Below are 26257 nucleotides of genomic sequence, written 5' to 3' on the forward strand. Positions count from 1 at the left end.
ACCAGTGACCGGACAAGTTTATATCCAACAATATATTAGTCTCCATTTAACCCATTATGGCGGAGGGAGGCGATATTGAAGCTGATTATCCCTTTAATCCAGCACTCTTTTCTGGAAGTGATGTCTCTGTATTTTCAGACGCAGAGGCAGAGATAATCCTAGAGACACAATGTTTGAATGCACAACCAGAATCTGCAACGGGTGATATTCTTTATAAAGAGTTGTGGAAAATGAAAAGGAAAGAAATTGATTAGCATTTCCATGCCATATCATTAAGTGATCACTATAGAGCAAAAATTATACCAAGGGGATTACGCATGAGAAATGGTCCTACAGTGGGTAGACAGGATCCCCAGTTCTGTAGGAAATGGATAGGCATAATGAACCGTTGTTCGTTTGATTTAATGTTATTAATTATAGAATTTGCTAAGAAGGAACAAGGCTGCAGGAAAAGATTAAATTATTAAATTATTTGAAATGCAACATGCATCCATGTTGAGTACGGATCCGAATGGAGACTGGATGGCTAAATTAGAGACTCAAGTGGCTACATACAGACGGGAATTATTAAAGTTCAAGAAAGAAAAATGCTCCAAAGTTCAACAGGACTATGAATTACATACTGTGTATAAATGGACATCAGGAGATAGGGGTAACATAAACAGACGCCCATTTTTCCGTCGGCCTCAGAGAACAGGGAGATCTGGGTGTTCCTCCTCACAGGAGAATAGTAGCACAAACAGTGACACAGAACCGACAACTTCTGGATCAGCCCCTTTGGGTGCGCAAACTCGGGCAAAAATCTTGGCAAAAAATGGAAAACAACCAGGAGGGGGGGGGCAAAATAAAAGGATCAGACCCAGCAAAGAAACCGCCGGTATCAAGGAAGAAATAATATTGAATTTATCTTCTTATGATTTGTCTCAATCAGAACGATCTTTATTAAGGGTCTCTCCTATATCCCGACCTCCTACTTTGACGACTTTAAGTGGCAACAAGAAAAACATCAATTACTTAGAAAATTTAAAATGAAATAGTTTTTTTAATAAATCTATAAAGCCAGAGGTATCTGATTCAGCAAACCCTATCCCTGAACAACTGAGAAAGATTATCCCGAAGTCGACATTCGATCCAAATACTAACAATTCTAGCCTCAAGACGTTTATGCGTCTAGTGGATAATGAAGTTCAAAGTGTCACAGTACGGCCTAAAGAGGTACATCCTAATTTAACTCCAGACGAAAGAAGAGCTATACAAACCCTCTATAAGAATTCTAATTTAATTATAAGACCGGCGGACAAAGGCGGGGCGATCGTCCTTCAGAATTACCGCAAGGAAATTTTACATCAGCTAATTGATGGGGAGACCTATAAAGAACTACCTGGGGATCCAGTGGATATGTTTCAAAAAGAATTGGGGGTGATTTTGACAACAGCGGTACAAAATGGCATTATAGAGCAAAATTGGCTGATGCATTATTGCCAAAGCACCCTATAGCTCCACAGTTATACACGCTCCCCAAGATACACAAGGGGATAACCCCCCCACCGGGACGCCCCATTGTTTCGGCAAGGGGATCCCTGTCACAGCCAGTATCCACCTATTTGGATTCAATTCTTCAGCCATTGGTGCAACAGCACAAGAATTTTCTTTTGGACACAACTATGTTCCTGAACAAACTGGCCACACTGCACGAGATTCCGGAGGGTTCCTGGATGATCTGTGGAGATGTGGTCAGCTTGTATACGGTTATACCTCATATTATCTGTTTACAGGCTGTAAAGTGTTTCTTAATTGATAGTGGGATTTATGATTTGTCATTTGTTGACTTCTGTTTGACTCTTTTGGAGTTCACTCTCAAAAAGAATTATTTTTTGTTCGACAAGAAATATTATATACAATTGAGCGGCTGCTCTATGGGCTCTGCAGTAGCCCCGGCAATCGCGAACATTTTTATGTTCAGTGTCGAGCAACAATTATTCTTTTCTGATGGGGATGTGTCGTCAAAGATTGCTTTATATACCCGTTTTATAGACGGCTTATTTATTGTTTGGTCAGGATCAAAAGACATCTTTTGTAATTTAATGGAAGCTAATAATGCAGGTGAAGGTCCAATCAAATTTACTTTTCGCATGAGCCAGGAGTTCATAGATTATCTGTATGTAGACATCAAATTGATTGGTAATCAATTTGAAACATCGGTACATGTGAAGGGGACAGACAGGAACACATTATTACAATACAATAGCTGTCACCCGGTAAAACTAAAAAATTCCCTTCCATATTCACAAATGCTGCGTATTTGGAGGATTAATTCTGATAGGGGTAACGCCATTAAACAGATTGATTTGTTAATTGAGAAATTATGTGTAAGAGGGTATTCTATGAACTTACTTGTTCATACTAAGGAGAGAGTGTTGCAAATGAATCATAATACACTGTTACAAAAAACTAATTTGAAAACAAAGAACGAACGCATGCCTATAATTACTCAGTTTAATACACAATCCAGGGAAGTAAGCACAGTAATTAAAAAACATTGGCATGTAATAAAATCAGACCATCAATTGCCATTTCAGACCGTGAATCCTATGCCGTGTTATACACGTGGACAGAATCTTAGGGACCTCCTAGTACGTGTTGATATCAGTAATTGTGAAAATGTTGGACCCACACACTTTCTCTCTAAGAAAGGTTTGGGGTGTTTTAGATGTGGGTGCACTACCTGTAGTTTTTTAATTGCAGGGTATTCCTTCTACCATCCCCACACGGGTAAAACATTTCTAATTCGTCATCATCTGACATGTAATTCCAGCTATGTTATCTATCAAATAATTTGCCCAAGTGGTCTTTCCTACATAGGAAAGACCCAGGGGAGATTTAAGGACCGTATGGCGATGCACCGGTCGGCGATTAGGGCCGCATTAAGTAGTGATAAAAAATCCGAGCAACCAGTTGCTCGTCATTTTGCAGAATTCAAGCATAGCGTGGCTAGTATCAGATATCGTATGATCGATTGGGTTAAAAGACCTGTGAGAGGTGGGGACCGTCATCAGAGGGAGGTTCAGTGGATACATCGGTTAGATGTATTGTCCCCACGCGGGTTGAATGAGTATCTGAGCTACAGCTGCTTTGGATAGTAAAATTATTCTTAGTTATAAAGTATTAGAATTGTTGATTGGTGATAAATGACCAGTAGTATTTACTATTAGTTATTACATCTTTTAGAACTGCTGCCATTTGTTTATGTGTTTCTATGGTGATGGGAGTCACTTTTTAATGATATCATCAGCTGCAGCCGGAAAGGAGGAGGGGTCGTTGGGACTCCCAGCGTGGCAGTGTTCACGGATGATCATTTATAAAAGGTATGTAATTTGTTTGTTAAAGCTTTATAAACCTGACGATAGTGCTTGTGGGCACTGAAACGTTGTTATACGCTACTGGTTTCCAGTGTTCTTTTCTTCATTGCTGAGTGCCGCACGTTGGACTTTATATCATTGTACAGCTGTACATGTGAGGGCACCAGCGCAGTAACCATTTTACTGAGGAGTGCCGGCCCTATGTTGCTATATATATATATATATATATATATACACCTATACACACACAAATCCAAACACATGTACATATATAAATATACACAAATACAAACACACACAAAGGCTCAGCCTTTCCCTCAGATCCTCCCACCTTATCAATCAAATCCGCCCTGACTCAGATCCCCCCAAACAGACACACAGCTCAGCCTCTCCCCACTCTCTCACATATTACACAAAGCACTCTACACTGACTCACCCCCAAAGACATACAGCTCTCCCTGCAGCTATGTTACCCCTGAGACAGCTTCCCACCCCTCACGACTACACACACACACTCTCTCTCACCTAGATGTGGGGAGGATCACCTGTTGGCACATACAGAAACCAGTGCCTCCATGCAAGCAGCTGGGAACGTGGTGAGGCGGATGTGTCTATGCTCCCTTCGTGATCAGGACCTGGAAGTGACATAATGAGAGGGCAGGAGAGAACTTCCGCCCTTACAGCACCTAAATGTTTTCTCCATTCGTTTGTGGTTATTTATATTTTTCTATGCATCAATGACGTGTCTCACTCCGCTCCGCTTTGCATGCTACAGGTTACTATTCCAAATAGTTTGTGACATGGACCCAGGGGCTTATGGGAAAGGTCCTCTCCACGAAGGGAAACTAGATACTACCGTGGTAAGGCTGTGAGCAGAGCAGGAGCCACGAGTGTAGCTCCACCCCCACACCACGCCCTCTGCCTGGATGCACTGATCTCTCTTTGGTTCTGGCTTAGCAGGGTGGTCTCCTCATCCCCTCCCCAATCCCTGCTCTTCTGCTGCCCTCCCATACCAACTGCGGTCTCTGCCATTCTGCCAGCTTTAATGGATTCTAATTTTCGGATGAGCCGCTGTGGAGGCTGGTAGGTGAGCTGCTGGTTGATGATACATCTGATCGAGCTGAAATTCTACCCCCTGCCCCGGGCAGCGCCACCCTCCCCCCTTCCTTGGCCAGCGCCCCTGGCGAGTGCCATCCTGGCCAAAGGGGAGATATGCCCCTGGGAGCACTCATATTGCACCATCAATAACTAGGTGTTCTTTGTGTGTCAATTCCATAACCCAGGAGGGGGAAACTATCCATGATCACCAATGTAACTGTGCTCTAAAAAGAAAATTCTAACACTGTACTGAAGGCTGAGAGACAAATGTTTACATTTTCTTATCAATTCACAATTACTCTCCAACATCAAGTTCAACTCTTTTGTGATCAGTTGCATTTGGTATCATTTAAAGGTGCAGTACCTTAATAAATTCAAAGAACAGAAAGAATTCACTTCAAAGCAGTAGTGCTGCAACAAAAGCCAAGGTCATCACTGACACCCCAAAGTGTTCAGAAATAGTTCAGGTACTTTCCTTATTGATGGTGCACTGTAAACAACCTGTCAAACTTGTATTATATAGACATGTATACACCAATCATAAATTACAACCACCTGCCTAATATTGTGGAAGTTTCCCTTGTGCTGCCAAAACAGCTCTGACAGTCAAGGTATGGACTCCACAAAACCCTGAAGGTGCCATTTTGGTATCTATGGTGTCCAGCAGATTATTTAAGTCCTTTTAGTTTCGTTGTGAGGCATTCATAAATCAGACTTGGTTTTGCAGCACACCTTACCGATGCTCGACCAGTTTGAGATCTGGGTAATTTTGGGGATAAGTCAACACCTTGAACTCATGTCATGTTCCTCAAAACCATTCACAAACAATTTTTGCAGTGTGGCGGGGCGTATTATCCTGCTGAAAGAAGCCACCGCCATCAGGGAATACTGTTGCCATGAAGGGTATACTTGGTCTGCAAAAATGTTAGATCGGTGGTATGTGTCAAGTAACAACCACATGAATTGCAGGGCCCAAGGTTTCCCAGAGCATCACACTGCCTTTGCCACCTTGCCTTCTTCCCATAGTGCACCGTGCTGCCATCTCTTCCCCACGTAAATGATGCAAATGCACCGAGCTGTCAACATGTAACAGAAAATGTGATTAATCAGACCAGACCACATTCTTCAATTGCTCCATGGTCCAGTTCTGATATTCATGTGCCAATTGTAGTCACTTTCAGTAGTGGGCAGGGGTCAGCATCTGCACTGTGACCAGTCTGCAGCTACGCAGCCCCATATGAAGCAAGGTGACATGCACTGTGTTTTCCGACACGTTTCTATCATAGGCCCTCATTGTTAGTTGATCGCTCGCTAGCTACTTTTAGCAGCCGTGCAAACGCATAGTCGCCGATCACGGGGGAGTGTATTTTAGCATAGCAAGAGTGCGAACGCGTGTGCAGCCGAGCGGCAGCAAGCAAACACATTTTGTGCAAAACAAGACCAGCCCTGCAGTTATTCTGTGAGATGATTGCTGCGACGAATGACACGGTAATGACGTTAGATACCCGTCCAGCAAACGCTTAGACACCCCTGCGTTTTTTCAAACACTCCCAGAAAACGGTCAGTTGACACCCATAAACGCCTTCTTCCTGTCAATCTCGTGATCGGCTGTGCGAATGGAATCTACGCTAGATCCAGTGCACAGCAGTGATGCTCTTTGTGCCCGTACGACGCGCATACGCATGCAGTTTTGCCTTTTTTTTTAACCTGATCGCTGTGCTGCGAAAATCAGCAGCGAGCGATCAACTCGGAATGACCCCCTTAGCCAGCATTAACTTTTCCAGCAATTTGTGCTACAGAAGCGCTTCTGTGGGATCAGACAAGGAGGAGAGCCACAGGCTGGCCAGGCCTGCCTTACCACGTTCAAGATAAGGACTGTCCCGTTTCATTTGGGACGTTGGGATGCCTTTGCTTTGTCTATGGAGAACTCTACATGACAACAAGGACGACGACGCGCAAATTGCTGTCGGCCAGCAAAAAAAGACTAATCATAATTGCCTTTTTAAAATTAAAATGCATGTGTCTCAATTACACACATTAATTAAATATTTGCAATCTACCCTAAACATGACACAAGCCTAAACATTAATTAAAATATCTTTGAACATAAGGTCCGTTAATTTGTCCCCATTGGAAGACCTGTTGATGGCTACATTTGGTACATGGTGACAAGCAAAAGACTGCATCCCACGCTCCTTCTGAAACAATGAAATTCCTACAAATTCCAGAACACCATGACTTCTAGGAAAGTAGATATATTATTTCACCAACTGTATTTATTCAACAAATGTGTTCTGTGGAAATTACCATACATGTTTAAAAGGGTACCTGCCCCAGGAAGAAGCATTCGATATCCTGGCTGTCGGGATCCCAGCGCTCAGTATAACGGCGCCCAGATTCTGACAACTATTCTCCCTGTTGGGGTGTCCACGACACCCCTGGATAGAGAATAAATAGTGTGGTACATGTAGCGCGCCACCGTGCTCGCAGCGAGCCTGCAAGGGGCTCTTTTGCACTCGCCCCACTGCCGGCATTCCAGCGGTTAGGATCCCGACACCGGTATGCTGGGCGCCGGGATCTAGACAGCCGGGATATCGTAGTAGACCCGCCCCAGGGACTGACTGGCAAACATGCTCCAAAGCTTCGGGTTGTAAATAAACCCCAGTGTCTGCATGTCACGCATGTTCAGGCTGGGTTACGCTGTTCTTCAACCTCTATAGGGGGAAGTCAAGTGTTTTGCGCACCGGCAGCTACTAGATGGCGCCCGATGGAGCAATTCAAGTGTTGTTACGTTTAGGCACGCACAGCTGTTATGTTGTTCCGTCATTTTGATGAGCTGGTAACTAGTCGGGCATAAACACACAGAAACACTGGGTTTTACAACTTTGTAAATAAACCCCATTGTTATGTTTGTGTGTCCCACACATATGTAAGAACATTAATTAAAAATGGCCATTACTCCAACTTCCTTTCTTCATACAATTCAGCCACTTTGCTGTGCATTTGTGTGGCTTGGGGGGGGGGGGGGGGGGAAACAAAAATAAAATGAAATCACACAGTTTGTTTGGCTAAATCCTTGGTTAGTGGAGACTTAGGGGCTAATGCAGACCTGATCGCTGCTGTGCATGTTCGCACAGTAGCGATCAGGTCTGAACTACGCATGCTCCGGCGCGTGCCAGACAGCCGACGGCTGTCTTAGCCCTGCGCTCACCTCTGCCTGATTGACAGGCAAAGGCGGTCGCTGGGTGGGAGGGGGCGCGGACCGTTGGTGGGGGGGGGGGGGGGGAAGGCCGCGGTGGCTGAGTGACGTCACTCAGAGCTGCGCTGGTGGGGAGCTACTCTGCCAGTTACAAAGCATTGCCTCTGTGCGATGCTTTTGTACTTGTGCAGGGGGAAAGGGGGGTAGGGCCTGACATGTGTGGTGGACTAGCCCTGTACTGAGCGTCCCCCTACATGTCAGGGAAGCTGATCGTAGATGTGCTAAATTTAGCTCATCTACGATCAGGTCTGAATCACCCCCTTAGGCTGGCATTCCTATTTTTTGAACAGTATTATCATGCTACACAATTAAGCAATAATATGGTTTATGGCACACGAATCAGGGCAGTCTTTGGGTCATCCGCAGTTCCTCCTGGGATGTATGGGACCATATATGCTTCCCTGGGTTATGGCGGGGATCACCGGATTCTCAAATTTAATCGGGGTATTTTGCTCCCCGATATATGGGATACATGATAAGCACCACTTTCAATATATGCAAATTACTAGCTTTATTCATTCTCTCAGTAAAATCCACAGACACAGGAAACATACTCCACAGTAGCTGTTCAACCCACTGAGGGTAAGGAGCCATTTGAACAGGACTAAGGAATAAGTCTGACTGAGCCACAGCAGGAGCGGCAGGCAGCAGCAATGACTCTGGTGAGCGGACAGCAGCCGTGACTCCGGGCAGCGGACAGCAGCAGCGACTCAGTGAAGCACGGGCAGCGGAGATCAGGCAGCAGATCATCTTCCACTGTGAAAAAAAGGTAAACTCCATGCCCAGCCAGTACCTGAAATGGATCTGTACTTAAGCTGCAATATGGAACCAGAGGAGGGGGGGAATGGGGAGATAAAAACTGCTATATAGGTGGGGGGAAAGGGACTGCTATATAGATTCAGGAGAGGGGGGGGGAAGAGGGGTAGGGACTGCTATATAGGTTCAGGGAAGGGGGGTAGGGACTGCAATATAGGTTCAGGGAAGGGGGGTAGGGACTGCTATATAGGTTCAGGGGATGGCGGAAGGGACTGCTATATAGGTTCAGGGAAGGGGGGTAGGGACTGCTATATAGGTTCAGGGAAGGGGGGTAGGGACTGCTATATAGGTTCAGGGGAGGGGGGGAAGAGGGGTAGGGACTGCTATATAGGTTCAGGGGAAGGGGGGTAGGGACTGCTATATAGGTTCAGGGGATGGCGGAAGGGACTGCTATATAGGTTCAGGGAAGGGGGGTAGGGACTGCTATATAGGTTCAGGGAAGGGGGGTAGGGACTGCTATATAGGTTCAGGGGAGGGGGGGAAGAGGGGTAGGGACTGCTATATAGGTTCAGGGGAAGGGGGGTAGGGACTGCGGTGCATGCGCAGTTCAGACCCGATTTACAAGATATTTTGTGTGTGGCCCTCGACTATTCACTGGAAGTGTTAAGCGGCCCCCCAGCTGAAATAATTGCCCACCCCTGACCTAATATCATATAGTTTGCGATTATAAACTCGAACTAATAATATGCTACCAATAAAATTACATAATGAGAATATTAACTTGTTTATTTTTTTTCTAAAACATTTTTATTGTGTCTCTCTCTACTCCGTTCAGGGAGTAGTTACAGTATGGACAGTGAATATGTTGAGCCCAGAATAACCAGATCACGAGTGCAACTTTAAACATGCTGCCTATCCAGCATGTTTACAGCTGTAATGCCGATCTGGTTAAAATGCTCTAAGTAACATTAACCTTGTTCACATGCCAATGTCTGCATTCTGGGATTGATTCAGAGATGGATGCAGTTATTGCAGCCACCTCCCCGTTTTACCACCATGCCCATGCAAAGCCACCCCTCAGAATGCCCGCCACTGTCAATCACTATGCACTTGCATACTTCCGGGATGCGGTCACATAGTGAAGGGTCGCGTCCGCTTTGCGTCAGCAGGCCCTCTGAATGCAGCCACTGCTTACACACACGCGACTGCGTCCGGGTCTGAATACACCCCATAGTCCGAGTCAATCCTTCGTTCATCCCTTTCAATGCACCCCCTTTTTCCCATTCTTATGATCTCCCACTTGCACTAATTGTAAAATAGTGCTAGTAACAGCCAACAGGCAGTGCTAGACACACCCCTCGGTGGTTTTATGCATACTGCTCCCACTTCATGAGCAGAGCAGTGTGCAGAGGGGTATAACATTTGACTGTTACTTAATTTAAGAAAAAAAAAAAATCTTGACAGCTTAAGACAGTGTCCCAAAATCAGGGCTGTCCTTTCTGCTGCTGGTGAGGTTTTTAGCCGAGTTGCTGTTTGAAGGTTGGGAAACCAGTTTAGAAAACACAAAAGGTACTACTTATCCCCTGGAAAGCTGAACAACACTGTTGGACTTCCTCCCCACATCCACCTTCAATATTAAATTATCACCTATGTTAAATAATTACCCACCCACCCACACCCTTCACTCCTGCCAACCCTACTTTTTAAATAGCAAGCCCAAACATTACATTATTGACACTCACATTTAATAATTACCATAATTATGACCATACCTTAGAGCCCATTAAGAACCTTTGCAGACGGTCCGGACCAGTATGCCCCTATTACTTGTGTATTAATGCCTATTCCCCTACAGACTGTAAGCTTCCTACCTCTGTCAGTCTGTTATTACCCAGTGTTGTTCTATTACTGTTGTTCCACTTGTAAAACGCAACAAACTATGCTGCACTATAAAAGAAACTGTTAATAAGTTATTGCAATCAGATCTGAATTAGGCCCTTAGTTTCCAACCCTGGTTAGAGGACGTTTCCCAGTCTGCACCCACGATGTGGAAATCTCTCCGCCAAGATTCTACCATTCCTGATCCATCTACCTCTCTCTGCAAATGTTATATCTGCCCCACCTGCACTGCACATGGTTTTGCCCATTACCTAACACATTTGCGGCTACGATCAGATCTGAATTAGGCCCTAAGATATAAAGTTGGGAGCCATTTGGAAACGCATTGAGAGCTCTGTATTGGTATACTCTTTCTATAACATCATGTGTTAGAAGTATTGTCTTCTTTTTCCACCCTAGGCGCTTCTATCCAATTACCACCATCTACACAGCTCTCTCAAACTTATATTTATGACCTTTCCATATTCAAAACGCTATCACTGGCTCGCACAGCACCAGTAAATGGTTCTCCCATTGTTCTCTGGCTGCAATAAATGGCACTTCAGTCTAACCACTCTGTAAAATAATAGCTTTGTTTAGGAGACCAATTTGTGATTCTATGGACTGAGGAATAGAAACCACACAATGCGACCCAAATACTCTTCAGCTGTTTTCTATCATCCAACTGGTGCAACAAGAGTATTATGATGTTACTAACTAAATATGCAGTGAAAAAAAGTAAAATGTTCTTGTTTTAGTTAAGTATCCCTAGAACTTTAGGATGAATGCTCTTCAGATGTTTAGGGGATAGCTCCATACTGTAGAAATCCCCCTTACCAATGTAGTTTTAAGCAGAACTGTCTTGACAGGTTACCAGAAGTCCGCACATTGGTGCAACTAACCTGGAGATACTCAGACACAGAAGAGGGGGGCTAAGTGCCCTTATCGCAGGTACCACAAACATGTTAACCCAAAGCTCCAGGTACTGATCATGCAATCTATAGGTTAATATGCTTTAGTAGCAGATTTACCGCATGAGGAAAAGGGGTTGTGATTGAATAGCCCCGTGCACAAAAGTCAGAGGCTACAACTCCTTTCCTCACGCAGTAAGCTTTCGGAGCTAACTGGATCCAGCCCCAAATCAATCTCCAGCCCGACGTTTGAGCTTGCAAGTAGCAACTAGCATCCTCAGATGGTGCTTTATGCGATGTGAACCACATGGACCTGCTGGGAACACACAAGTCTTCTTCTCTCAGAGAAAACACAAAACACAACACTGCACACATTTGCCTCACTCAGATGATAGACCAGAAAGACACACAAAATGGAAGATGGAATCACACAAAACACATTTTAGTTGCTTAATTTTCCCGAACCTACTACAGGTAGAGTATCCCTTATCCAAAATGCTTGGGACCAGAGGTATTTTGGATATGGGATTTTTCCGTATTTTGGAATAATTGCATACCATAATGAGATATCATGGAGATGGGACCAAAATATAAGCACAGAATGCATTTATGTTTCTCTAACGTCCTAAGTGGATGCTGGGGACTTCGTAAGGACCATGGGGATCAGCGGCTCCGCAGGAGACTGGGCACAACTATAAAGAAAGCTTTTAGACTACTGGTGTGCACTGGCTCCTCCCACTAAGACCCTCCTCCAGACCTCAGTTAGATTCTTGTGCCCGGCTGAGCTGGATGCACACTAGGGGCTCTCCTGAGCACCTAGAAAGAAAGTATATTTAGGTTTTTTATTTTACAGTGAGATCTGCTGGCAACAGACTCACTGCAGCGAGGGACTAAGGGGAGAAGAAGCAAACCTACCTAACAGGTGGTAGTTTGGGCTTCTTAGGCTACTGGACACCATTAGCTCCAGAGGGATCGCCCGCAGGACCCGACCTTGGTGTTAGTTCCCGGAACCGCGCCGCCGTCCCCCTTACAGAGCCAGAAGCAAAGAAGAGGTCCGGAAAGTCGGCGGCAGAAGACTTCGGTCTTCACCAAGGTAGCGCACAGCACTGCAGCTGTGCGCCATTGCTCCTCATGTACACCTCACACTCTGGTCACTGATGGGTGCAGGGCGCTGGGGGGGGGGGCGCCCTGAGGGCAACATATGACACCTTGGCTGGCAAATCTACATCATATATAGTCCTAGAGGCTATATAGATGTAAAATTACCCCTGCCAGTATTCCAGAAAAATCGGGAGAAAGTCCGCCGAAAAGGGGGCGGGGCTTCTCCCTCAGCACACTGGCGCCATTTTTCCCTCACAGTTCCGCTGGAAGGAAGCTCCCTGGCTCTCCCCTGCAGTCTGAACGCTACAGAAGGGTAAAAAAAGAGAGGGGGGGGCACTAAACTTAGGCGCAGTATAGATATATATATATAAGATATATATAAAAAAGCAGCTATAAGGGAAAACACTCATTGATAGTGGGATCCCAGTGTTATATAGCGCTCTGGTGTGTGCTGGCATACTTTCTCTCTGTCTCCCCAAAGGGCTTTGTGGGGTCCTGTCCTCTGTCAGAGCATTCCCTGTGTGTTTGCGGTGTGTCGGTACGGCTGTGTCGACATGTTTGATGAGGAGGCTTATGTGGAGGCGGAGCAGATGCCTATAAATGTGATGTCACCCCCTGCGGGGTCGACACCTGAGTGGATGGTGCTGTGGAAGGAATTACGTGATAGTGTCGACTCCTTACATAAAAGGTTTGACGACATACCAAATGTGGGACAGCCGGCTTCTCAGCCTGTGCCTGCCCAGGCGTCTCAAAAGCCATCAGGGGCTCTAAAACGCCCGTTACCTCAGATGGCTGACACAGATGTCGACACGGATACTGACTCCAGTGTCGACGATGATGAGACTAATGTAACTTCCAGTAGGGCCACACGTTACATGATTGAGGCAATGAAAAATGTGTTGCACATTTCTGATGTTACCCCCGGTACCACAAAAAAGGGTATAATGTTTGGAGAGAAAAAACTACCAGTAGCTTTTCCTCCATCTGAAGAGTTAAATGAAGTGTGTGAAGAAGCGTGGGCTTCCCCTGATAAAAAGCTGGTAATTTCTAAGAGGTTACTAATGGCGTACCCTTTCCCGCCAGAGGATAGGTCACGCTGGGAAACATCCCCTAGGGTGGATAAAGCGCTCACACGCTTGTCAAAGAAGGTGGCACTACCGTCTCCGGATACGGCCGCCCTGAAGGAATCTGCTGATAGAAAGCAGGAGGCTATCCTGAAATCTATATATACACACACAGGTGTTATACTGAGACCGGCTATAGCTTCAGCCTGGATGTGCAGTGCTGCTGCTGCTGCGTGGTCAGATTCCCTGTCAGAAAATATAGATACCCTAGACAGGGACACTATATTGCTAAACGTAGAGCATATAAAAGACGCACTTTTATACATGAGGGATGCACAGAGGGATATTTGCCGGCTGGCATCCAAAATTAGTGCAATGTCCATTTCTGCCAGGAGAGGGTTATGGACTCGGCCGTGGACAGGAGATGCAGATTCCAAACGACACATGGAAGTTCTGCCTTATAAGGGTGAGGAATTGTTCGGGGATGGTCTCTCTGACCTCGTTTCCACAGCAACAGCTGGGAAGTCTACATTTTTACCCCATGTTCCCTCACAACCAAAGAAAGCACCGTATTATCAGGTACAGTCCTTTCGGCCCAATAGGGGCAAGCGGGTTAAAGGCGCGTCCTTTCTGCCCAGAGGCAGAGGTAGGGGAAAGAAGCTGCAGCATACAGCCAGTTCCCAGGAGCAAAAGTCCTCCCCCGCTTCCTCTAAGTCCACAGCATGACGCTGGGGCTTCACAGGCGGAGCCAGGTACGGTGGGGGCCCGTCTCAAAAACTTCAGCAATCAGTGGGCTTGCTCACGGGTGGATCCCTGGATCCTTCAAGTAGTATCTCAGGGGTACAAGCTGGAATTCGAGACGTCTCCCCCCCGCCGTTTCCTCAAATCTGCCTTGCCAACCACTCCCTCAGGCAGGGAGGCAGTGTTACAGGCAATTCACAAGCTGTATTCACAACAAGTGATAGTAAAAATAAGAATTTACTTACCGATAATTCTATTTCTCGTAGTCCGTAGTGGATGCTGGGGACTCCGTAAGGACCATGGGGAATAGCGGCTCCGCAGGAGACTGGGCACAAAAGTAAAGCTTTAGAACTACCTGGTGTGCACTGGCTCCTCCCCCTATGACCCTCCTCCAAGCCTCAGTTAGGATACTGTGCCCGGACGAGCGTACACAATAAGGAAGGATTTTGAATCCCGGGTAAGACTCATACCAGCCACACCAATCACACCGTACAACTCGTGATCTAAACCCAGTTAACAGCATGATAACAGAGGAGCCTCTAGAAAAGATGGCTCACTACAGCAATAACCCGATTTTTTTGGTAACAATAACTATGTACCAGTATTGCAGACAATCCGCACTTGGGATGGGCGCCCAGCATCCACTACGGACTACGAGAAATAGAATTATCGGTAAGTAAATTCTTATTTTCTCTAACGTCCTAAGTGGATGCTGGGGACTCCGTAAGGACCATGGGGATTATACCAAAGCTCCCAAACGGGCAGGAGAGTGCGGATGACTCTGCAGCACCAATTGAGAGAACTCCAGGTCCTCCTCAGCCAGGGTATCAATTTTGTAGAATTTTACAAACGTATTTGCTCCTGACCAAGTAGCTGCTCGGCAAAGTTGTAAAGCCGAGACCCCTCGGGCAGCCGCCCAAGATGAGCCCATCTTCCTTGTGGAGTGGGCATTTACAGATTTTTGGCTGTGGCAGGCCTGCCACAGAATGTGCAAGCTGAATTGTACTACAAATCCAACGAGCAATAGTCTGCTTAGAAGCAGGAGCACCCAGCTTGTTGGGTGCATACAGGATAAACAGCGAGTCAGATTTTCTGACTCCAGCCGTCCTGGAAACATATATTTTCAGGGCCCTGATAACGTCTAGCAACTTGGAGTCCTCCAAGTCCCTAGTAGCCGCAGGCACCACAATAGGTTGGTTCAGGTGAAACGCTGAAACCACCTTAGGGAGAAACTGAGGACGAGTCCTCAATTCCGCCCTGTTCGAATGGAAAATCAGATAAGGGCTTTTACAGGATAAAGCCGCCAATTCTGACACGCGCCTGGCCCAGGCCAGGGCCAACAGCATGACCACTTTCCATGTGAGATATTTTAACTCCACAGATTTAAGTGGTTCAAACCAATGTGACTTTTGGAATCCAAAAACTACATTGAGATCTCAAGGTGCCACTTGAGGCACAAAAGGAGGCTGTATATGCAGTACCCCTTTTACAACGTCTGAACTTCAGGGACTGAAGCTAGTTCTTTTTGGAAGAAAATTGACAGGGGCGAAATTTGAACCTTAATGGACCCCAATTTCAGGCCCATAGACACTCCTGTTTGCAGGAAATGTAGGAATCGACCCAGTTGAATTTCCTCCGTCGGGCCTTACTGGCCTCGCACCACGCAACATATTTTCGCCAAATGCGGTGATAATGTTTTGCGGTTACATCCTTCCTGGCTTTGATCAGGATAGGGATGACTTCATCCGGAATGCCTTTTTTCCTTCAGGATCCGGCGTTCAACCGCCATGCCGTCAAACGCAGCCGCGGTAAGTCTTGGAACAGACAGGGTCCTTGCTGGAGCAGGTCCCTTCTTAGAGGTAGAGGCCACGGATCCTCCGTGAGCATCTCTTGAAGTTCCGGTTACCAAGTCCTTCTTGGCCAATCCGGAGCCACGAATATAGTGCTTACTCCTCTCCATCTTATCAATCTCAGTACCTTGGGTATGAGAGGCAGATGAGGGAACACATACACCCACGGTGTTACCAGAGAGTCTACAGCTATTGCCTGAGGGTCCCTTGACCTGGCGCAATACATGTCGAGTTTTTCCCAACGGTTTGTAATCATGTGGAAGACTTCTGGGTGAAGTCCCCACTCTCCCGGGTGGAGGTCGTGTCTGCTGAGGAAGTCTGCTTCCCAGTTGTCCACTCCCGGAATTGCTGACAGTGCTATCACATGATTTTCCGCCCAGCGAAGAATCCTTGCAGCTTCTGCCATTGCCCTCCTGCTTCTTGTGCCACCCTGTCTGTTTACGTGGGTGACTGCCGTGATGTTGTCCGACTGGATCAACACCGGCTGACCTTGAAGCAGAGGTCTTGCTAAGCTTAGAGCATTGTAAATGGCCCTTAGCTTCAGGATATTTATGTGAAGTGATGTCTCCAGGCTTGACCATAAGCCCTGGAAATTCCTTCCCTGTGTGACTGCTCCCCAGCCTCGCAGGCTGGCATCCGTGGTCACCAGGACCCAGTCCTGAATGCCGAATCTGCGGCCCTCTAGAAGATGAGCACTCTGCAACCAACACAGGAGGGACACCCTTGTTCTTGGTGACAGGGTTATCCGCTGATGCATCTGAAGATGCGACCCGGACCATTTGTCCAGCAGGTCCCACTGGAAAGTTCTTGCGTGGAATCTGCCGAATGGGATTGCTTCGTAGGAAGCCACCATTTTACCCAGAACCCTTGTGCCTTGATGCACTGAGACTTGGCTCGGTTTTAGGAGGTTCCTGACTAGCTCGGATAACTCCCTGGCTTTCTCCTCCGGGAGAAACACCTTTTTCTGGACTGTGTCCAGGATCATCCCTAGGAACAGAAGACGAGTCGTCGGAACCAGCTGCGATTTAAAAAAAAACTAAACTTTTCACTAAGCAGCTCAGGAGAGCCACCTAGTGTGCACCCTTCTCGTTCGGGCACAAAATCTTAACTGAGGCTTGGAGGAGGGTCATAGGGGGGAGGAGCCAGTGCACACCAGGTAGTTCTAAAGCTTTACTTTTGTGCCCAGTCTCCTGCGGAGCCGCTATTCCCCATGGTCCTTACGGAGTCCCCAGCATCCACTTAGGACATTAGAGAAAGTGCCCCTACTTCAACAAGGAAGGGGTTACTATTCCACAATGTTTGTGGTACCGAAACCGGACGGTTCGGTGAGACCCATTTTAAATTTGAAATCCTTGAACACATATATAAAAAAATTCAAGTTCAAGATGGAATCGCTCAGGGCGGTTATTGCAAGCCTGGACGAGGGGGATTACATGGTATCACTGGACATCAAGGATGCTTACCTACATGTCCCCATTTACCATCCTCACCAGGAGTACCTCAGATTTGTGGTACAAGATTGTCATTACCAATTCCAGACGTTGCCGTTCGGTCTATCCACGGCTCCGAGGGTCTTTACCAAGGTAATGGCCGAAATGATGATACTCCTTCGAAAGAAGGGAGTTTTAATTATCCCGTACTTGGACGATCTCCTGATAAAGGCGAGGTCCAGAGAGCAGTTGTTGGTAGGGGTAGCACTATCTCGGGAAGTGCTACAACAGCACGACTGGATTCTAAACATTCCAAAGTCACAGCTGGTCCCTACGACACGCCTGCTGTTCCTAGGGATGGTTCTGGACACAGAACAGAGAAAAGTGTTTCTCCCGGAGGAGAAGACCAAGGAGCTGTCATCTCTAGTCAGAGGCCTCCTAAAACCAAAACAGGTGTCGGTGCATCACTGCACGCGGATCCTGGGAAAAATGGTAGCTTCCTACGAAGCAATTCCATTCGGCAGGTTTCATGCAAGAACCTTTCAGTGGGACCTGTTGGACAAGTGGTCCGGATCGCATCTTCAGATGCATCGTCTGATAACCCTGTCTCCGAGGACACGGGTGTCTCTGCTGTGGTGGCTGCAGAATGCTCATCTTCGAGAGGGCCGCAGATTCGGCATACAGGACTGAGTCCTGGTGACCACGGATGCCAGCCTTCGAGGCTGGGGAGCAGTCACACAGGGAAGAAACTTCCAAGGACTATGGTCAAGTCAGGAGACTTCCCTGCACATAAATATTCTGGAACTGAGGGCCATTTACAATGCCCTAAGTCAGGCAAAACCCCTGCTTCAAAACCAGCCGGTACTGATCCAGTCAGACAACATCACGGCGGTCGCCCATGTAAATCGACAGGGCGGCACGAGAAGCAGGACGGCGATGGCAGAAGCCACAAGGATTCTCCGATGGGCGGAAAATCACGTGTTAGCACTGTCAGCAGTGTTCATTCCGGGAGTGGACAACTGGGAAGAAGACTTCCTCAGCAGGCACGACCTCCACCCGGGAGAGTGGGGACTTCATCCAGAAGTCTTCCAAATGATTGTAAACCGGTGGGAAAAGCCACAGGTGGACATGATGGCGTCCCGCCTAAACAAAAAGCTAGAAAAATATTGCGCCAGGTCGAGAGACCCGCAGGCGATAGCTGTGGACGCTCTGGTAACACCGTGGGTGTACCGATCGGTTTATGTGTTCCCTCCTCTTCCTCTCATACCAAAGGTACTGAGGATAATAAGGAGAAGAGGAGTAAGAACTATACTCATTGTTCCGGATTGGCCAAGAAGAGCGTGGTACCCGGAACTTCAAGAAATGATGTCAGAGGACCCATGGCCTCTACCGCTCAGACAAGACCTGCTGCAGCAGGGGCCCTGTCTGTTCCAAGACTTACCGCGGCTGCATTTGACGGCATGGCGGTTGAACACCGGATCCTGAAGGAAAAGGGCATTCCGGAGGAAGTCATTCCTACGCTGATTAAAGCTAGGAAAGAAGTAACCGCAAACCATTATCACCGCATATGGCGAAAATATGTTGCGTGGTGTGAGGCCAGGAAGGCCCCAACGGAAGAATTTCAGCTGGGCCGTTTCCTGCACTTCCTACAGTCAGGGGCGACTATGGGCCTTAAATTGGGTTCCATTAAGGTCCAGATTTCGGCTCTATCGATTTTCTTCCAGAGAGAACTGGCTTCACTACCTGAAGTTCAGACTTTTGTTAAGGGAGTGCTGCATATTCAGCCCCCTTTTGTGCCTCCAGTGGCACCTTGGGATCTCAACGTGGTGTTAGATTTCCTAAAGTCACATTGGTTTGAGCCACTGAAAAACGTGGATTAGAAATATCTCACGTGGAAAGTGGTCATGTTGTTGGCCTTGGCTTCAGCCAGGCGTGTATCAGAATTGGCGGCTTTGTCATGTAAAAGCACTTATCTGATTTTCCATATGGATAGGGCAGAATTGAGGACTCGTCCCCAGTTTCTCCCCAAAGTGGTATCAGCTTTTCATCTGAACCAACCTATCGTGGTGCCTGCAGCTACAAATGACTTGGAGGCTTCCAAGTTGTTGGATGTAGTCAGGGCCCTAAAAATCTATGTTTCCAGGACAGCTGGAGTCAGAAAGACTGACTCGCTCTTTATCCTGTATGCACCCAACAAGTTGGGTGCACCTGCTTCAAAGCAGACTATTGCTCGCTGGATCTGTAGTACGATCCAGCTTGCACATTCTGCGGCTGGACTGCCGCATCCTAAATCAGTAAAAGCCCATTCCACGAGGAAGGTGGGCTCTTCTTGGGCGGCTGCCCGAGGGGTCTCGGCTCTTCAACTTTGCCGAGCAGCTACTTGGTCGGGGTCAAACACGTTTGCTAAATTCTACAAGTTTGACACCCTGGCTGAGGAGGACCTTGAGTTTGCTCATTCGGTGCTGCAGTCATCCGCACTCTCCCGCCCGTTTGGGAGCTTTGGTATAATCCCCATGGTCCTTACGGAGTCCCCAGCATCCACTTAGGACGTTAGAGAAAATAAGAATTTACTCACCGGTAATTCTATTTCTCATAGTCCGTAGTGGATGCTGGGCGCCCATCCCAAGTGCGGATTGTCTGCAATACTTGTATATAGTTATTGCTTAACTAAAGGGTTATTGTTGAGCCATCAGTTGAGAGGCTCAGTTGTTATCATGCTGTTAACTGGGTATTGTATCACGAGTTATACGGTGTGATTGGTGTGGCTGGTATGAGTCTTACCCGGGATTCAAAATCCTTCCTTATTGTGTCAGCTCTTCCGGGCACAGTATCCTAACTGAGGTCTGGAGGAGGGTCTTAGTGGGAGGAGCCAGTGCACACCAGTAGTCTAAAAGCTTTCTTTATAGTTGTGCCCAGTCTCCTGCGGAGCCGCTAATCCCCATGGTCCTTACGGAGTCCCCAGCATCCACTACGGACTATGAGAAATAGAATTACCGGTGAGTAAATTCTTATTTTCATATACACCTTATACACACAGCCTGAAGGTAATTTAATACAATATTTTTAATAACTTTGTGTATTAAACAAAGTTTGTGTACATTCAGCCATCAAAAAACAAAGGTTTCACTATCTCACTCTCACTCAAAAAAGTCCGTATTTCGGAATATTCCGTATTTCGGAATATTTTGATATGGGATACTCTACCTGTACTACTACCACCACCACCAAATGTGTTAACCCATTGGTGATAAGAGTTTGAAAAGCAATAGTAATAACAAAAGGCTATAGCAGATCATCGGTCAGCATACCTCCGCTGGTATCCTGGCAATAGAATGCTGGGGGGGGAGGGGTAAGGGGGTGCGAGCGCAACAAGCTGAGTGAAATACCAAATAGAACATCAGAGCACCCAAGAGCCCCGTGCAAAGGAGTTATGGCAGACTTCCTAGACAAAAGTACTACTTGGAACAGCAGGTGCATTTAAGATGGGGCAGCGATGCAGACTCCTCTATACTCTGCACACATTGGCCAGCTGTGCTGTGGCTTATTTCTGCATTTAACATAAAACTCAGTTGTTTAAGAACGGATTTCCTGCTGCTGTCCGGTCCCCTGGCAGTGATGCAGTGGTCTCCGACCACCAATCATCACTGCAGATTTTATGACAGATTGTAAATTTCAAATCCAGTGCAAAAAAGTATAACTGAAGCTCCCTTTGTGGGTAATACCGACCCGATCGCACACTGCAGTTGTTCGCAGCGATGCGATCGGGTCAGAACTGCGCATGCCAGACCTTCAGAGGCCGTCGTTGCCTAGCGAACGCCTCTGCCTAACTGTCTGTTAAATCATTCAATACGTTATATACAGACAAATAAGTATCTATTGTGGCACTTGAGCCATCATTTGAGAGTATGCTAGGGGTTTTAATGAATTCCTAATAAAGAAATTATTTTAAATTAATGTATATTGGGTTGTGTGCACCTCAATTATAACTGATTTCTCTTTTCTTTCCCCTTTCTTTGGGGAATTGACCCTAGATACTGGAATTTATTGCCACCCTTCGGGAGAGAGAGGTGAACTTCTATTGGACCTATGGACACTAGAAGGCCACAAAAGAATAAATGAAGCGCTGTACAACCAGAATAAATAATGTTCAGTTTAATACCACAATACGAACAACAAAACATAAATTTACACACACACACACACACACACACACACACACACACACAGTGTCTGGACAATTAATATGTAAATATATTTAAAAAACACCATAAACAATCAATGGTCAATTAGCATTCCTAAATATTAAAACTGTTTTATGTTAACCATCATAAAAATCATCTCAATACTCAAGGAGATTTCAAAGCAATCAGTCCATAACTAATGGTTAATAAATCATTAAATGCAGTAGATTAGCAGATGGTTAGTATCAGTCCTCATTAATAGGCACTATTAGCTCTAAAAGTCATCCGTCTCTCAGAAACACAGTCTCTAGATATATCTTAACTTGAACAGCCAGCAGTTTTTTGATTAAATCAGTGTCCAAAGCTGTTAACGGAACTTTTTAGTCGCATGCATAACCATATATTAGTATGTTAGATAGCCAGCAATGCCCATACTCAGAACTGCAATTGTTAAGGTTAATTCACAGTCAGTGCAATGGGTTTGATCCGCTCAGATTATTAAATCAGCATATAGTCATCACTGAATCCATAACCCTTTAGGCTTAGGGTCTAATCGCTCGACTGTGGACATTGGTCCATAGGTCGGCTTACTGTTTAGGGTATCCCCATGCAGCTGTAATTCGCCCTGGAATGACTTCCAAATTGGGGTCCCGACACACCAAAGGTCCGTTTATGTGATGTCCCACTGAGCGTACCAGGATACCGGATCCGTGCAAACACAACTCAACGCGTTTCCCCGCCTTAGTAATCGGCGGCTTCCTCAGGACACTAGCAGGGCTGAGGTAATTACACTGGGTGATCCATTACCACTTTGGGGGTGGGAGTTTAAGACACTGGGGAATCTATTGCCACTTGGGAATATACTGCCACTAGGGGGAGGCAAACCACCCCTGGAGTCTATAACGAAGGCAAGACAGGCATATAGAAACAAAGAATTTGACTACAGATAAGAACCACTTGGCCCATCTAGTCTGATTTTAATCTTATAATAATCTGATTATTAGGTCTTTGTAAGGATATCCTTATGTCGATCACAAGCATGTTTAAATTGCTCTACTGTCTTAGCCTCTACCACCTCTAATGGGAGGCTTTTCCACTACTATGCTTTCTGTGAAGTCATTTTTCCTCAAATTTTCCCTGAACCTCCCTCCCTCCAGCTTAAGAGCATGCCCTCATATGTGTCCACTCTGCAGTTAACACCACACCTGAACATATAATTTCTCTTGCAAGGAGCCTAAAGCTATACAGTATATAGGGTGATGTTGCGATACGCGATGAATCACAATGACCATCGTATAGTGTGTACCCTTGATTCTAACCAATTCATCGTTTAATGAATTGGGTGGTCACATCGCCTCTTCGGATGCACTGCACATTATATGGGATTATGACGCTGTGCTGTTACACTGTGCATGTAACAATATATCAAGTCGTCGTGGTGTATAGTGTGTACGGAGTAGCAATATATTGTTACATTGCAATGTTGAATCGTACCATTGTTCAGGCCCCCACCTTAAGTCTCAAAATGGTCTTGAACAAAGCACCTTTTACACATCAGATGATCAGATTCATTGATTGTGCAGTGCTATAAACTGTATACTGTACCGTTTGCGGAGTGTTGTTACTGCAGAATGACCAGATGAGTGGCACTTTCTCCCTCCAACATAAAAATCCTTCCAAGAGAACCTTACACATTCAACCCAAAAAACATATCCTTTATGCACAAAGAAAGTACCACTGTAATATTAACATATTAATGAAGAGGATGAAATGTCGACCATACAGGACCTGTGTTGTTTTCCTACTTGACGCTGAAACACTTTCTGGAGATTTCATGCAAGTACTTCCCCATATCACAGTACATTGTAAATATATACAGTACACAGGAATCAGTCCAGGAGAATATTTTATTAACAGTGAGCACTACTGATAAATTCGTAGGTCTGCATAACTTTACAGAAAACAAAAATATCATCAGAAAAATAACAGACCACTGCACAAAACAGACTGCCAAGTTAGGCACCATACAACTACAACAAGAAACTAATGACATTTTGTGCCAAATAAATCTTTATCATTTGGACTTTTACCAATGCTGGTTTTGGATGAAGATGACAGTCCTAACACAAGTGAAATTATAACCAATAAAACAGAAAGAAAAGGCGACAATAACGGGTCATTTTGGATTCTAGCCATTAATAAAAACAAATTTAATTTGTACAATAAAAATACAGAAATTTGTGTTGAGGCATATTATTTCTTATCCTAGACATAATTAGCCACAGCTGTCCTGGTACAGATGGAGCAATGCAGGACTAGTGTGGGTAAATATTATATGATATAGTTTCTGCTTAATAGCCAATAATATTCAATTACGATCTTAATAAATACAATGTATTTACAGGAAGCAACGGTAATTGGCTCAACAATGCAGCTTTCCAACTAGTCCATAAGCAATACACATTCATGTAGGATTATTTTATAGAGCGTCACAGACAGAAAGGATGTGCCCACCTCTATCTTAAATTTTGATTTAGCAAACATTGTTAGAGCACTTAAAAATTAATTAAAAGGAGAGATTATGTGAAAGCACGGGTTTAGATTAGTGACTGCCGAAATCCATACACTGCTACCAGCATGAGTCTGCAATTAGCAGTGCCAGAAAAACAGAGGTATACAGGGTAATAATACAATACATAATAATACAAAAAACAACCCTGCAATACAGTCTGTACCATACAAGCAACAATGCCGCAGTCATCATTTGCAGAGCTGGGGTATAAATACACGTGCGGTTTGATGTTTGCATTCGCTCCATTCACAGAATGGTGAATTTATGTCGTAAATTTTTTCTAGCGATCACTGGGCAAAACAATCATAATATGTGTAAACACTAAATGCATGATTAAGAAGACCTGCTTTTCCCTTCCCAGGCATACACAATGTGTCATCAGTTTAGCATGTAACCACTTTGGGGCAAAATTAAGTTTGGTGCAGAGCAAGGAAAAAAACGGGGAAAAAATGGTTGCAATGCAGGAGTTGAACATATAAAAGTTGCTGCTGCTTTTATGTGTAGCGCACAAAGGGGGTTATTCAGGTTTGTTAGCAAACCAAAAAAGTAAGCAGTTTAGCAAGACCATGTGCACTGCAGGAGGGGCAGATGTAACATGTGCAGAGAGCTAGATTTGGGTGGAGTGTGTTCAAACAGAAATCTAAATTGCTACTGTGTGTAAAAATAAAGCAGTCAGTATTTACCCTGCCCAGATAACCCACCCAAATCTAACTCTCTCTACAAGTTACATCTGCCCCACCTGCAGTGCAGCATGGTTTTGCCCAGTTTTGTGCTTTTTTGGTTTGCTAACAAACCTGAATAAGGCCCTAATACTGGACATATTGAGTCACTACCACTGCTTCTGTATTGTATGGTCTGCCCATAACATGAAACACCAGTGTTCTCTCAAACCAGCTTAAGTGTTTACAGATCATAGCACATATCTCACTTAATGGGCAAGAAAATGATTATAGAACATTAACACACCTGGTAAACCAAACCTCTAGCTTCTTAAGAGCCTTAAAAAAAACAATTTCTAAAAAAAATAAAGAAAAAAAAAACCACCACCAAAATCTATAATCTGTTTATATGTGTATTTATGAAAATAAATAATAGAATTCAAAATTATAAAACCAGCCCCCAAAAAAATGTAAACCCCAAAATTGTCAATAACTGTACTGTAAGGTATTGTATAACTAGGAGTCAGGATTTAGCATGATGTTTCCTGGTCAGTCTTGTTCTGGATATAGGGCATGAAACAAGAGAAAAATCCGCACAGATCATATAGGTCATATATTCATGTCAGTCAGTTACTTCCCATTGTTTATATTTGAAGACAATTCTCAGAGAAAATTCTTGGTATTAACCATTAATTTGGGGGTGCTCCCTGGAATAAATTCATCATAATAAAACACAAAAAGAAAAAGTATTCCACATTGGGGCACTCATCTGTAACTTACTGTAATGACAAATCTGAATCTAGGTATAGGACAACTTCCTATAAAACATAACCTTTATTGTAATTGGTTTAAAATACTAATAGTGGATAGCTGGCGAAGTATTCAAAAAGAATATGTGAAATAGTGAATAGTGCAGAAGAAAAAATAAAAAATATAATCAGAACACACACTAGTCTCTAATATAATCAGTCAGCTAGATAATTCTTTCTTGTAATAATCATACAACTATATCATTGTGCTTATTGTCAATATTGACCTATAGGATTGTATACATAAATTGTGCGCTCCCCTCCTTGGGATATTATGGCTTGCTGTTGGGATAATTAAATTGAGGATTCCACTATTAATCACAGAATAAAGTGATCAAAATCAGTAATTCATGTATAAATACCTTAAGTGGATACCATTCTAAAACACTTGTGATTACTGCTAATAATGAGGGATTGTTAGAGTGACCCTATCTCAATAAATAGCGGTTTTATTTATGTGGTCCCAACTGTTCAAAAAATTCTAAGTATATTCCCAAAAGGACATATTCTCACCATGTAAGGTTTGTGTGGACAACTAGGACACTGCAGCAATGTGATCTAAACACTTAACTTGTGCAGAACAAAATCA

General features: G+C 45.0%; 1 long non-coding RNA gene across 1 annotated transcript in view; it reads left to right on the forward strand.

The window, feature by feature from the left end:
• Positions 1-3241: 3241 nt before the first annotated feature.
• LOC134966329 (uncharacterized) overlaps positions 3242-26257 on the forward strand; it is a 124692-nt gene continuing 101676 nt past the window's right edge. The window contains exons 1-3 of the long non-coding RNA XR_010188625.1: positions 3242-3365; positions 4813-4924; positions 8244-8485. This is a non-coding gene — a long non-coding RNA (uncharacterized LOC134966329). The remainder of the gene's footprint in view (positions 3366-4812; positions 4925-8243; positions 8486-26257) is intronic.

Source organism: Pseudophryne corroboree, chromosome 10, assembly GCF_028390025.1.
Source record: "Pseudophryne corroboree isolate aPseCor3 chromosome 10, aPseCor3.hap2, whole genome shotgun sequence".
Taxonomy (NCBI): Eukaryota; Metazoa; Chordata; class Amphibia; order Anura; family Myobatrachidae; genus Pseudophryne; species Pseudophryne corroboree.